This window comes from Pteronotus mesoamericanus, unplaced genomic scaffold, assembly GCF_021234165.1.
Source record: "Pteronotus mesoamericanus isolate MK-2021 breed Mesoamerican mustached bat unplaced genomic scaffold, CSHL_Meso_final scaffold_232, whole genome shotgun sequence".
Taxonomy (NCBI): Eukaryota; Metazoa; Chordata; class Mammalia; order Chiroptera; family Mormoopidae; genus Pteronotus; species Pteronotus mesoamericanus.
The window spans coordinates 4,302,349-4,316,727 of NW_026555311.1; the positions used below are offsets into that span (position 1 = coordinate 4,302,349).

The following is a 14,379-nucleotide window of genomic DNA, read 5'->3' on the forward strand; positions in this document are numbered from 1 at the left end:
TCTGCTTTTCTCTCAGTCAGTAGTTTGTTCATCCACCACACACCGCGTGTGACCGTCACTGACATATCTAAGCATAGTTAACTACTTCCTCCATTAATATTTTTAAAATGCTAGTACCTACTTATCAATGTTTTTATATTTTCTGCATATGTCCATCACCTCCATTAGACTGTAAAATTCTGGATAATAGAGGACCTAACATTGGTGTTTGATATATATTTTTCTAAAATAAATGCTTAGGTGCTTATGTGATGATCTTTGATGTCATCTTACTTAAAATTGTCGTACAAGCCTTACAGCCACAGCTGCCCTTAAGACTATGAAACTGTCTTGTTTGAACTATTTATAGGCTCAAAGAATATAATTTAATATTCCTGTCAGGAATTCTGGAGATTTTTCTCTAATTTTAAGTTGTGGATTGTGAAAATTTACAAAACTAAAGTAGGCAAAAGAAAACACAGGTCTCAATTTCAAGAATTAAACGAAGTTTGCACTGCCACAAAGAGTTACACAAATGAGTGTTTATCTAGCACCATCTCGCAGCAGCAGATAAGCATCTCCAGCAAGTGAAAAGCTACAGTTCTTCTACCTAAAATATTAATTTATAACACACTGGTTTCAAAAAAGCAATGATCCTAAAACTGCTTAATATAATGGCAATTTTTGCCTTTTACCTTGTTGTGTTCAGGCTAAAGTTTTGGTACAATTTAAATAATAAAAGGAATAACAGAAATTCTTAAATACGGAAATGTCAATAATCATATTACAAATATGCCCCAAAAATAAATACATGAATAACACTAGCAGAGAAAATAACACAAATATGAAACTTAGAAAATTTGTTTTCTTGGGTTTGTGCACTTAACACATCAAAACCATCAAGTTTGGCAAGAATTCATATTTCCCCTGGATGATTATTTATTCCTCATTATGTTCATTACTGACTGCTATAGTATTATAATCAGATTAGTGCCAAGTTTATCTGAAACATGAAAAGTGTTATTATATCATTGAAACTTGGATTTAGTTAGCCTTTCTTTTAATTTGCATCTCATAAATTTTTCTCATCTCATAAAATTCTAAATTATGTTAATACTTTATACACAATGGAACATTATTGAGGCAAAAAAAGTTGAAAATTACCATTTATGAGAAAAATATCTGTAAGAAAATGAACAAAACTAAACACCATATCAGAAAAGAATGAATATAAAGGTTAGAATTTCCAGATTTAGATCATTAAAATGCAGGACACTCAGTTAAAAATTTTTTAGTTACTATGAGCAGATTTTTAAGGTTCTATTGGGAGCTGCATACATGCCTAGAAATGGAATCAATAAATTCTAAAACAACAATTTATTTAGCAGTTCTGAAGTAATGGACAAGTTAGTAGGTAATTGAATGGTCTTCAAGCTGATGAAATAAAAGCCATTTGATGTCAAAAGTAAATAGGCTCCCACAAAGAAACTAATGTATTTCATTTTAAGTAACAGAAGTAAATTCAAGCATTACAAAAAGTTTCAGCATATCCGGAGACATAAGGTCCTCTGTGAACCAGTGTAAGGGCTCATGCAGTCTCTGTGCAGCCAGTTTCATCATTTCTTGGAGAGATTTGTCATATTCACTTCTTTTCTCACACTACAGTTCATGTCTCCAGGTTTATATTAGCAGTTTTTCTGTCCACTGTGACACTAAGAATAGAACCATATTTTACACTTACACAGTCTTCTCCAAATATGTCCTGGAGCATAATCTCGAACCTCTTGCTACAAACGTGCATTTCTAATTATTTTAGAGACCTTTTGTACTGCACCTTTCCTTATTTTGAGGTTTGATTGAACTTCTGATATCACAGTTGTTACTGTATCTGCGTACATATCATCAGGATGGTTTGCCAACCATTCTAATAACACCATTGCTGGTTCCTGTATTAGAGTAATATTTTTGAACATCTTCAAAGCAGGGTTTTTTTTCGGATTTCTAATTCTTCTACATCACATCTTGATTTCTGTAGCTGGCACAGCAAATTAAGAGGACCGGTATATAGGATGGCTTGGGTCTGTTTCACAGTGCTCATAGCCAAGTCAGTATAATTAGATAGATCACAAGAAGAAAGTGTCTGATAATGAATGTTTCTTTTAACAAGTATTCCTGAGACCCGCTGGCCTTGTTTTTGTCTGCTAAAAAGTCCATGGTCTTGGCTAATTTTTCTCCTCCGGAATTTAAGGTCACTGCTTCTACATTCCAAGGATTATGAACCTCTATGTGAACTTCATCATGATCTTCATATTCTCCAATCAGGACTGCCTTCAATCTGGCCATTTCGTTCTGTTCTCCCGGGACTAAAATCATTCAAGGAGATTTCAAAGCAAGAATAAATTCACAGGTTTGCTGGTGATCTGTATGAGCAGAGAAAAATGTAATCAATAGGCATTTTCAATGGTAGCTTCGGTCCAGGCATGGTAGTGATCTCTTCACGTTCAGACATGATATGTTTAGCTAGCATCCCTTCTTCAAAATGCCCTGCTACGATGATGTCCTTCCTCTCATCAGTGAACCTTCTTTCAAAGAGCTCTCTGGATAAGCCACTTTGCATCATGCCTGGGGAGGCCATTACAATGGTGGGATCCATTCCATCAAAATGATCTGTGTTCTAAAGGCTACTAATGTGTTTTATGTTGATCTCTTTGTCAATTTTGTCATCCATGGCTTTTACATATGTCTGGTACATATGTAAATATGCTACACAGCCATCTACTACTTGGCCAAAAATAATTCATTAAAATATCATAGAGTTCTGGATGATTCTGCCAGCACTCATTTAAAATCAAGAGCAGCTTCTGAGCCCTTCCAAGAGCAAAGACAAGAATGAGACTTCTGCACCCTCTGTTTACAATATTGTAAATTGTGTTACAAAATCTTGTTTCTCACTCTTCATGCTCCTCGTGGATATGGATCCCATAACTAGATTCAATGATAAGAATATCGGTTTACTACTAGGAATTTCAGCTTCCATTAAGTGTTTATCTTTTTGACTTGAGAAATCGCCTGTATATGAAAGCTTCACACCTGCAATCTCAGTCATGAACATAGCAGGTCCTAGAACATGGCACAAGTGGTAGTATCAAAACTTGATTCCTTCAATTTCCTTAACTTCATGAAAATTGACAGTTTCAATGTTGTCCGTGCTCTTTTCCAAACCTGTCTCAGTACATAGTATGTCATCTACTGATATACTGCTGACTTTGACATAATCTGAAGGAAGCCATCTATAAATAGCTTTTTTAGCATGAGTCATAAACATTCTTCCTTTGAAACTTGTCTTCTGTAGAAACCTGGGTAGCGCATCCCAGAGACCCAAATGGAAGTGACTAATTAGTGGGAGATCAATCTCAGCTAGGTCAACTAAATCAGTAAAAGGAAGAGCATCCATTCCTTGTAGGCCAGAGTGGATCCCACAGTCCATCATTATTTTTATTCCTTTGAACTCCAGAATGATACATGATCTTCCCACTTTTTGCCCAGCTCCAAGAAGCCCAGTCAGCAGCAGGTCACTCTCCTCTGTGGGAATCCCAGACATCTCGGAAGTTTGAAGGTGATACAGAGGTAGGGAACAGGTCACGGGAGCATTTCTAAATTGGAAGCATAGCCACGGAGAACCAAAGAAGGAACCACCCAGTTAAATTTGAGTTACAAATAAAAGTGCATCATTTGTAGCATAAGTTTATATATGTAGCATTTGGTACCTACATATGCTAAAAGATTATTCATTGTTTACCTAAAATTTAAATTTAACTGGGGGTCTTGTATTTTTATCTGGCAAGCTAATAAAGGTGAATTTATAAGCATTAATGTATCATTTATTACAATTTCATCTGTTCTTCATCAAAAGATTTTATGCAACAAAGTCAAATTTCACACACTCAAGAGCTATGACTTTCTGTAGTCTCAAGAAATGTTGCCTCTTCCAAATTTATTCTGTGTGGTTTTTACCTTTATTTAGAGACAAACTTTATAGAAAGAACCAGTTGGCAGCATCTATACTTCCAGGATAACAGCAAAGAGCAAAGGAATGTTTATTAACTAACACGTATTAAGGGCTTATCATGTATGAGCCAGGCGGTGTGCTAAACGCTGTACATTTATTACCCCCTTTAATCCTTATAATGGCCCTCTGAGGAGAGTGCTGTTATTATCACCATTTCACAGGTGAGAAAACTAGAGAGGAATGGTCAAATAACTCTATTAGGGTTGCACAGAGTCAGTGGGGAAGTGGGACCAGAACTCACACCTGAACTAAGACCTGCCTGACCCTCTCAGACCCTTGATAGCAGATGCTATGCTGCCCTTTCTTTTCCAGTTACAAAAGAGGCAGGCAAATGTTCTCCTGTGCTTCTGGGGAGCATCCCTGCTACCATCTGCATCACTCCCACTCCCTTAATGATGTGATGTTTAAGGGTGGCAAGATCCCATGTGGTACTAGTTGGTTGCCCCACAACTCTGCTACCAAGGGCCATAAGAAGGCATCCCAAGATTCCTGAGCATGCATAAGATGGTGAACATGACAGGTGGGCACTGACAGAAATGGACCAAAGGCTGTCTGATTTGGTTCCAAATCAGGCAGCTTGTTTCCAGTGTTTTCTGCTCTTAATCAGTGAGCTCTTGTTTGAGAATATTTTATTTCTAATGATAGTACTGACTCATTTTTGCAGTTGATACAATTGAGTACTTCATGTTTAAGGAAGTTCTTGTCCATACGTTTATGAAGTTGAGAACAATGTTTCTGAAGGTCTGAAGATCAGGACTTAAAAGAGAGCTCACTAAGTGACTTCATGTCCCTTCCTCAATAATAATATCCACAACTCATCTTGTGTCAGAAATTCACCAGTGCACAATAAAGGGCCAATAGCCAGTAGACAGAGTTGGCTCAAATGCCATAAGGTTGGAGCAAGGATATACCAGGCTTCCGAAGTACTTCACACAAGGCTGCCAAAGGATTAGCCTGATGTCCCTGTGCCAGGTTCACTTAACAGGAACATGGCAAGTTGTGGACACTAATTGGGTCTCACAAGTATTTTGGGTGATATAAAAATACAACTGCAGGAAATAGAATTTCCCCTAATAATGTGACCTGTTCCTGTAAATACAATGTACTTTATAGATTTTAATGCATGAGATATATTTAATCATTGGCATAAAATTTTTAAATGTACACATTCTTGCCTCCATGCTACACGGCTTCTTTTCCTACAACAATTAACACTAAATACAAAGTAAAAACATAGTATTATATCCTCATTCCCTTTTTCCCATCTTATAAATTCAAGGTCTGTCCCATGATCATCTGTTGGACAATAGTTTGTTTTAAGCTCAAAATCTCTTCCGCAAACTACAGGCATGTGTGTATATACATGTGTGTATACATACACTGCATGTACATGCACATATGTCCAAGTGACTTAATTTCCATTTTCAGTCTATCTATAACTGCTAGATCGATAACACATCTATTCAAAATTATAAGATTTTTATAAAATATTATAATTTGAGTCCCTGAAACTTAGAAAACTACATAATTGGACTATTGTATAATAGCTATCAAATGCACACAGACCTCAATACCAAGTGTCTATGGGAATCCAGTCACAAGTCTGAGAGCAGTAGAAGAATAAAAAAAAAGGGGGGGGGGCAAAGAGAAATGAGAGTCTAAAAAGGGGAGGAGAAATGTATTCACCAGCCCACTCTCCCTCAAATGCCTTTGCTAAGCAACCTCATAACCAACTGTCCTTACTGTCTACCACACACTATGCTGAACCCTTTATAAATACTAACATATTTCATCCTCATTAACAAACTCATGGCAAATTATAATGTCTCCATTTTATCTATCTTAATCTTTCTTTCCAAGGAAGATTCTTGAATAGTTTTTTTAAAGACTCCTTTTCTTTTCATTATTTCCAGAACAAGTATTTCAGAAATACTCCTTTCCTCCCCACAATTTTGTGGGCCACTAAAAAAAAAAAAAAAAAAAAAAAAAAGCACTAAACTGACTCTTTAAGTTCTTTCATCCCAATGGGCTTTGGGAGGCAACTAAAATCACATAATCTGCATATGGGCTGTGGATTGTGGTCCTGGGTGCTGATCTCACCTCCCAAATAGAGAGGCAGGTCCTAATTCTGGGTCAGGAGAGAACCAGGGGATCCCCACAGAAACCGTGCAAATAATTCACTTGCATGTACATGGTGGCATTTTATGGAATCAAGTGGCAAGCATTTAGAATATGAATTAACAAAATCCTTTAAAAAATATTTGATCTGAAAGTCACAAAGGAGTTAAGATTTTTTTTGTAGATGGAGACAACCTTAGGATTAGTCTATTGCCATGTTTGATAATGTCATTTAACATCAATATCAGTCATATGGGAAATAATGTCATATATATTATAATTACTTACATTTCATAATTAGTTTTATTTGTATCATAGTGTAGCAAACACCAAGCACTAAAACCAATTCCAATGTTTGACCATATTGCCAGGAGTAATAATTGTAACTGTCACTATGCCTTTAGATTTACCTTCACATGACCATTAACACTTTGTCTCAGTTTTCAAGCTTTCTTTGTTAACTACTAGTTAGACTTTGAAACCTTTCAACACAAGTAATTGTTACGATTTGCAAGTGATGATAGAATAGGTCACTGATTTCCCCCTGTATCCGAAGCAGCCTAACTGGAGAATGGAGGCACATTTTTGAAAACTACCTGGTTTTACAGTACATAAGAGGCTAGTAAAAGTCTGCATTATATTACATTATGTTACACTACATCATATATGCTAGCTACATGGTTTTCTCTTCCTTTGATACATGATTACAAAGTTTTTATGTAGATCCTGCATATAACTCTGAATTATATTTTTCTGCCATTGTGTTTCAAGAATTTCCATTTTGAATATCACTAAATCCAAGGAGCACCTGATTGCAGGTGGCACTGAATTCAAAAATATTATTTTTACAGAAATCCAATGGTATAATTTCAAACATCCAAGAATTACCTAGGAATTATGTAATCAAATAAAATAATAAGAGAATGAAGAAAAACTATATTCTACGCACTCTTCACAGCATATTACATGTAGTTAATTATTTAATCCTCATAACAACCCAATGAGGTTGGTACTATTATTTTCACCATGTTTCAGATGAAGAAGTAAAGACTAACAGGTAATAAATAAGTAGCCAGGAGAAGACTCAAATCCCTAGCTCCATGCTTCAAATCCTTACACTGCTGCCTCTTGTCTCTGAATTCATGCAATGATGCTAGTGTATGTCTAGGACTATGAAGCTTCTGGAAAATACTGTGTTAGTCAAGAATGAGTTCCACTTTCAGATTATATGGTTAATCTAGGAAGACTTTTTAAAAGACCAGATGTGGGATATAATGGGATATACAAATTCTTGGGTACTTAGGCAACAGAAACGTTTTAAGAAAGCTTTTCTAAGGGGAAGCTAATAAAAATTAAGTAGAACAGACGGCTAAAATGTTACTTGTAAGCATGGATGGAACTAAGGCATAAGGGTGTAGGTCTTTGAAGTACAGAGTAAGAATCTTGGATTTGCTCCAGGGATAATGGGAAGTTATGTGTTAAGTCAGGTCATGACAGTGAAAAGGAGCAGCAGTGAGAGCTAACAGCCGCAGTCAGGTGAAATAGGGTGCTGGCAAATTTAACAGAACGCTGGAAAATTAATAATACCATTTTTTCTAGATTTCTTTTTATCTTTAATTGAGTAAATTTGACATGTAACGTTATGTAAATTTAAGGTGTAGAGCATGCTATTTTGATACATTTAGTAATATGATTACCATTTTAACCCTAATATTTCATAATTATAGTACAATAGCATTGACTATATGCATTATACTGTGCATTTAATCTCTAGTTACTGGATTTCTTATCTTCTTTTCACTGGGGAAATTGAAGAATTAGGACCATACGTTGGATTAAAGAAGGAAGAATTAGAAGGGACACACTTTATTTAGCAAAATAATGGTATTATTAATAAAAACAACAACTTATTTGGCTATTTATTCAAGAAATAACTTACACAATTTTTCTTTATAAGTACCAAAACTTTTTGAATTCTAAAAAGTACAACCAGCCAACAAATGAGTACTAATGATCTATAATTTTCATCAGAATCACCTGGATGGGTTGTTAAAACAAACTGCTAGACCCCACCCGTGAAGTCCCAGAGCCAAGGAGGTCTGTGCAGGGCCTGAGAATCTGCACATCTATAAAGCTCCCAGGTGATGCCGCTAATTCTGGTCCAGAGACCACTCTTTGAGAATCACCAGCATTATAACAAGAGGATTAAGGATTTTAAAGTATCTTAAATGGTTCACTTAAAAAACTACACTGGTGCGCTATGTTTAAAAATAAGAACATAATACAAAAAGTGAAATAATTTAAAGATAAAATCTTAATCTGACTCGAAACATAGGAGATAAGAACATGTTCAAACACACTGCAGGAAAGTAAGTAATCGGTAGAGTAAAAACACAGTTTCTTGAATAAATAAACTACACAGAGGAAAAAGAGAGAACAAGATGAAAAAGAGTGTTTTGATTGTTTTAAAAGAAATATTAACCAATTTTTATATATGGACAGTTTGTAATTCCAATTCAAAAAACAAACTAAAATATTATGATTTTTATGAGACAATTCGAAATGTAAACAATGCTTAAGTATTTAACCATATTAAGAAATTATTGCTAATGTTTAGGTATGGTAATGATATTGTGGTTATGTTTTTAAAAGATATTTATCTTTTAGGAATAATTTGTAAAACATTTATAAGTGAAATATAATGATGTCTAAAATTTGCTTCAAAGTAATATGTGGGTAAAAGAAAGGGTGATAAATGTTACAAGATCAGCCACGAGTTGAAAATCCTTTGGAGTTCAGTGATGAGTACCTGGCAATTCATTATACTATTCTGTCTACATTTGAAATGTTCCATAAGTAAAACCTTAACAATAAACAAATCCAAAATGTATATGAATGATTTTTTTCTTAAAAGTCACTTCTAATTTTTCAATTTTTTCCTTTTTGTTTACCGGCACCAAACTTTCCTGAGTTCCGTATGCTTCCCAAGCTTCACCAGACAGAAACATGGGTGGTAGGATGACAATATAGCACATAAATATCAGTATATTCCTAATAACATGGAAGAAGAAAACAGTTTCCAATCAAACAGGAAATACTTAGGAGAAAATTTTTTTTTCTCAAAAACAATGGGGAGGATTCAAACATCAAAGAAAGTTTTAAAATAAAAAGCTCACATAGCATGTTTCTTTGGAATGTACAGTTTTCTTAGGAAAGTGGGAAGCCAATCTCTGTCCCTTGATCTTCTCCATCTCCCATCCTGCTATCAGAGCTGAGTTGTTCCATGACATTCATTCCATAGAATTAAAGTTCTTTGTCTACACCATAACCATGCCAGAGAACACAGACAATTACGAGTTATCAGATCCATTTACAAATATCAGCATTCCAAAATACCATAAGGAGAGAGCGCTTGCGAAATCTTTCATTCTTCCAAACTCCACATATAACATACTGTCCTGATGATTAAGTGAGAGAGATGCTGCATCTGTCCAGAAAAAGAGGACGCATGGCACGAACCGCCAGCAGAACTACCGCAACGGGCTCAAAGTAAACAAACTACTTCCTTCTTCCTAAAAATACCAAGGCCTGCAACTTACCTTGTCTAAACATACCTTGCCTATAATTTGGGGCTACTTTAATTCAGGGGGAAAAAAATGTATGTTTTCTTTTTAATAACAGTGATTCCCAAAATTCACGTTTTATATTCTGGTTTGTGCAGTAGCTGCTGCTGTATATTGAAGGGTCACAGAGATGAAAGAGACCAGTGTCTGCTATGCATGTGGAGGACACACCATCCTGGGCTGACTGGGCTGATAGAGGCTTACAGTTCAAAAATAACAAGTGTATATCCATAGAACAAACTTTTCTAAATTAATTTTTAGCATCACATATATTTTATTCTTTCACTCTCTCTGCCATACACTTTATTGTTATCTGAAGTAACCACTTTTTGGTTTACTTTAGAGTTGTCTGGCTGCAAATTATCCATGATTTATAGCATTGTCTCTGTTTTCACTGTCAGGGATAACTTGTTTTCCTTCAAGGCTAAGGAGACAAGGCCACACTTAAGGCACCTAAAACAAGATTTTTATGCATGATAACTAGCATTTTTAAATCTCATTTAAAATATAAACATTAATTATCAGTATTTTTATTTTAAGATGTACTGTTAGGGATCAGCATATTATATGATTACTCTAATAACCAAACCTTAGTAGATGATTTAGAATATGAAATTAATACTGAATTTTTCTCACTGAAGTTTTGCTCTTTGATCTGAATTTAGTCGAAAGGCCACAAATTTGTCTTCTTTCCTCAAGCATGCCAAGTATTTGTACTTTTCCCAAAGACAAGCATGGCCTCCTCAGAGAATGCAACATCTTAATATGAATACCAACCACAGTTACAACCTAAGTCTTGAGATTGGCTTCAGAACCAGTTTATCTCCAAGGTCAAGAGCATAACATGTTGGCATGGAAAGTACCTCCAATGTGCTTTCCACTTTGAAAGATGTCCAAACATTGGTTCAATTCTAAGATATTCAAACTGAGAGAAGTCCCAATTTTCCACCCACTGAAAACATTCCCCATATCACACCCTGGTCTGATCTGCAACAAGCAGATTTAGAAAATTCTGAACTCAACACACACACACACACACACACACACACACACACACACACACAAATCTAAAAATATTTATTAACTAGAAACCGTAAGTAGAGTTGTCCCTATCTTAACATATCTGTTTGGATCTCAGAGATCAGAAACACAGAGGGTGATATGCACAGGCATAGCCTAGTGTGCTTAAACCCCAGCATGCACTGCTCAGTCATGCTTGGGACATCCTATAGAAATATCTGTCTGTAGACACACTGCAATTATGAAAGCTGTATTTCTGACAAATGCCTTAAGTGAAAACTGTTGCTGTTTGATTGTATTGAAATGAAATGAAATTGCTTGACAATTATAAGAAGCTATGGAACTGGGCTACTGTTTTAGAAAACATGAAATAGGCCAGTGTATTTCTTCCACGCATTCAAAGGTATATAATTCGGTACTCGTGTTTGTTCTCAGATTTTTTTCACTGCATGTTGTAGGCATTATCCAGCATTCTATCAACAGACCAGTGGCTAGTGTTATATTAACTCCACCTTTTCAGTAGTTTTTCTCCTTTTGCAAGGCTGTTCTCTTTTTAAATATATCTCATTTTAGCATAGAGAGTCAAATCTCATAAAAGTAAGAATATTTTTCTTGAAGACTTGATAAATCTGCTTAAAGCCTCTTACTGAAGTGGGAATTCTCTGTTGCTGAGAAATTGGAAGATTTATGAAAATATTCTCATTACATTATGACATCTCATTTCTCCCTCTCTTGAATACTTGTCGGGTGTATTATTTCCCACCCATTGGCCAGGAATGGCACTGCACTCGCTGCGATTATGGGTGCTCAGACCAAGTTTAATTTCTCTCACAAGGAGAGTTGACAAAAGATCACAGCCACTAAGCCCTGGAATTACCCTAGATATTGCCCTCTGTGCTCTGCAAATGAAATCCTACAGAAGACCCTTTGGAAAAGAAGAACATGATGGTTAACACTCAGAAATCCATTTGCACAAGGCAGCATTCGTACACACAGAAGTGCGGGATGATAGGCAGAGCTGCCAGTTCCTCGATGAGAAAAGTCAGATGCTTAGCACTACACACACACACACAGACACACACAGCCTCTCGCAGTCGCCAGCACCCCTCCCCCTGCAGCTATAGCCCCCGCTCCCTTCTCCCACCCATCTATCTCTCCCTTGTTCTCTTTCTCCCATGCCCTTGATTAACTACCAGGTCAGATAAGAAATTAAGACCAGTGAAATCAGAACCAGACCGCACCTGTCCCTTCTGCAGCCAGAACAGAACTGAAATAAAGCACTTATGAAACTGCTGTGATCGTAACCTTCAAAACACTGAACTCCTCCCAGCTGTCGGCTTTCCCAACCAAAGGTTCCACAATAGAGACGCTGGCACCAAGGCTCAAATAATCTATTTGTAACAGAATGCTGTCATTTTGGGACAGGGCAAAGCACTGCAAACTGTAAAGATCCCTTTATAGCTACAAAGATTCTGAAAATAGATGTTGCCTTACCGATTTAGACTCGCTAATGGGAGGATCAGTTTGCTTCTATTTAAAATGATTCATTTGCTTGGAGAGAAAAATGATAGTAAGTTAGTGATAAAAACTTGGAAATGTGAACAAGGCTTACTATCGGTCTTCATTCAGTGAACATTGGCAATTTTTTCTATTTCTTACAACCTAACTATTGACATTTATCCACAGGAACTACTGGATCATCTGCAGTAAAGTTGAACTCATAGCTAAAACTGTTAGTTACTTATTTCCAGCCACAAAAGAATAAGTTAGGACACAATTTCTATATGCAATGACCCATCATATATGCCTGCATGCATATTGCTAGTTAAATTTAATGAGAAAATTTTCAGTAGTATTTTTCAGTACATTCACAGGTAACAATATTTCATTTTTAAAACTAAGCTATTTCTACTTTGTGTAAATTAAAACAAAGTAACAAACTACTAATTCATATAGATAAAGATTTCTACTCTAGAAACTACAACGTGATCATCTTAATCACATGAAAAAATTTCTAACTGAATTATTGTACAAATATAAACTTGATTATCATTCTCAGTAAGGTATTTCATTGCCAGGTAATAACTAGCAACATTTAATAGAATGCAAATGAGGTGTATAATTAAATGTAGGAGCCCTGCAAAAAAAATATGTTTCTGTATTTATCATATGTACCTAAATTTTAGCTTAAAAAATATCCTATGTTGTTGTATTGTCATAATAATTGCATATGGAAATTAGTCATTTGTTAAAATTATACTAGAGACTAAAGGTAAAAATATTCAAAAGCTATTTTTGCCATATGTTAAATCCTCTCACATTTTCATGTGATGTTACAAATACACATATACATAACAGTGGAGCCAACAAATAGGAAAAGTTTGTAAATATTTATACACAGAGAATATACATTATGTTATATACATACCACCTCTAAGCACTTCTAATGATTTATTTTATACTGTCTCAATAGACACAGTTTTTCAACTGTGCTATTTTTCTTTTGAAATAGTAGATTGTTTACACTAGTGCTTCAAAGATATTTATGTAATTAGGGTTCTATTTCTACATTGGCTTTTAAATCCAACTTCTTCTTGTTTTGGAATGTCATGTGCCCGCAGACGAGTATGACAGCGCCACACTGTGAGCCGATCCTCCTCATGAGGCAGGGCGGGTGGTAGTTAAGTGCACAGAAACTCGAACTACACTGTCAACGTTTTGAATTCTGGCTCCTTCACCTACCAACCTCTCTCATTCCCAGTTTTCCCTTCTTGAAATGAAGAGGGTAATGGTGTCTACTTCATAAAGTCGTTGTGAAGATAAGCAAGTTAATATTTGCAAAGTGGTTAAAATAATGCTTGGCATATAGTAAATGCTATATAAATGTTTAAAAGAAAGCAAGTATTCTCAACTATTATCATGTGTATTTTAGGCTGTGAATTCTGATCGTATATATCTAATAAGAGGCTTTCAAGTATATATCTGTGTGGATCATTTATTTTCTATTTCAATGTAATTTCAAGTTTGTATAATTATAATGGCAACAATAATTTTAAACAACATCAACAATAACTTATAGTAAGTTGTTTACTAGGGCTAGACACAATTCTAAGCACCATCTCATATAATCCTCCTCACCACTCTATTCCTGCTTTACAGATGAAGAAACTGAAATTTAGCAGAAATTATATAATTCACTCAGATCTCAAAATTTTTAGGTAGCAAACCAGGACTTGAGAGGAAATATAGCTGATTTCAAGACCAGTAATCAGAGCTCTTCAGCTATTCTTTCACCTACAATGAAAGCTTATTAAACACCTAGTCTTTCTTGGACCATCAATTCTTTGTGCTTTGATAACTGAACTGGTCATCTCAAGCCTTTCTTGTGTATAGTCCTTGGCTCATATCAGTTAAATCTTATTAATAAAAATGAAAGTAGTCAGTGCCTGGTCCCTGGAGATAGTTTCTAGACTTTTAGATACACTGGAGATTGTTTCAAGCTGGCATGGAAAGAATGCAGGACTGAGGATCACAAAAGCGAGATCCCAAGCCCTGCCTTTACCACACTAA

At 35.6% G+C, this 14,379-nt stretch overlaps 1 pseudogene; it reads right to left on the reverse strand.

Annotated features, from left to right (window-relative positions):
* Positions 1 to 1,482: 1,482 nt before the first annotated feature.
* Positions 1,483 to 3,618, reverse strand: LOC129085227 (cleavage and polyadenylation specificity factor subunit 3-like; annotated as a pseudogene).
* Positions 3,619 to 14,379: the final 10,761 nt, after the last annotated feature.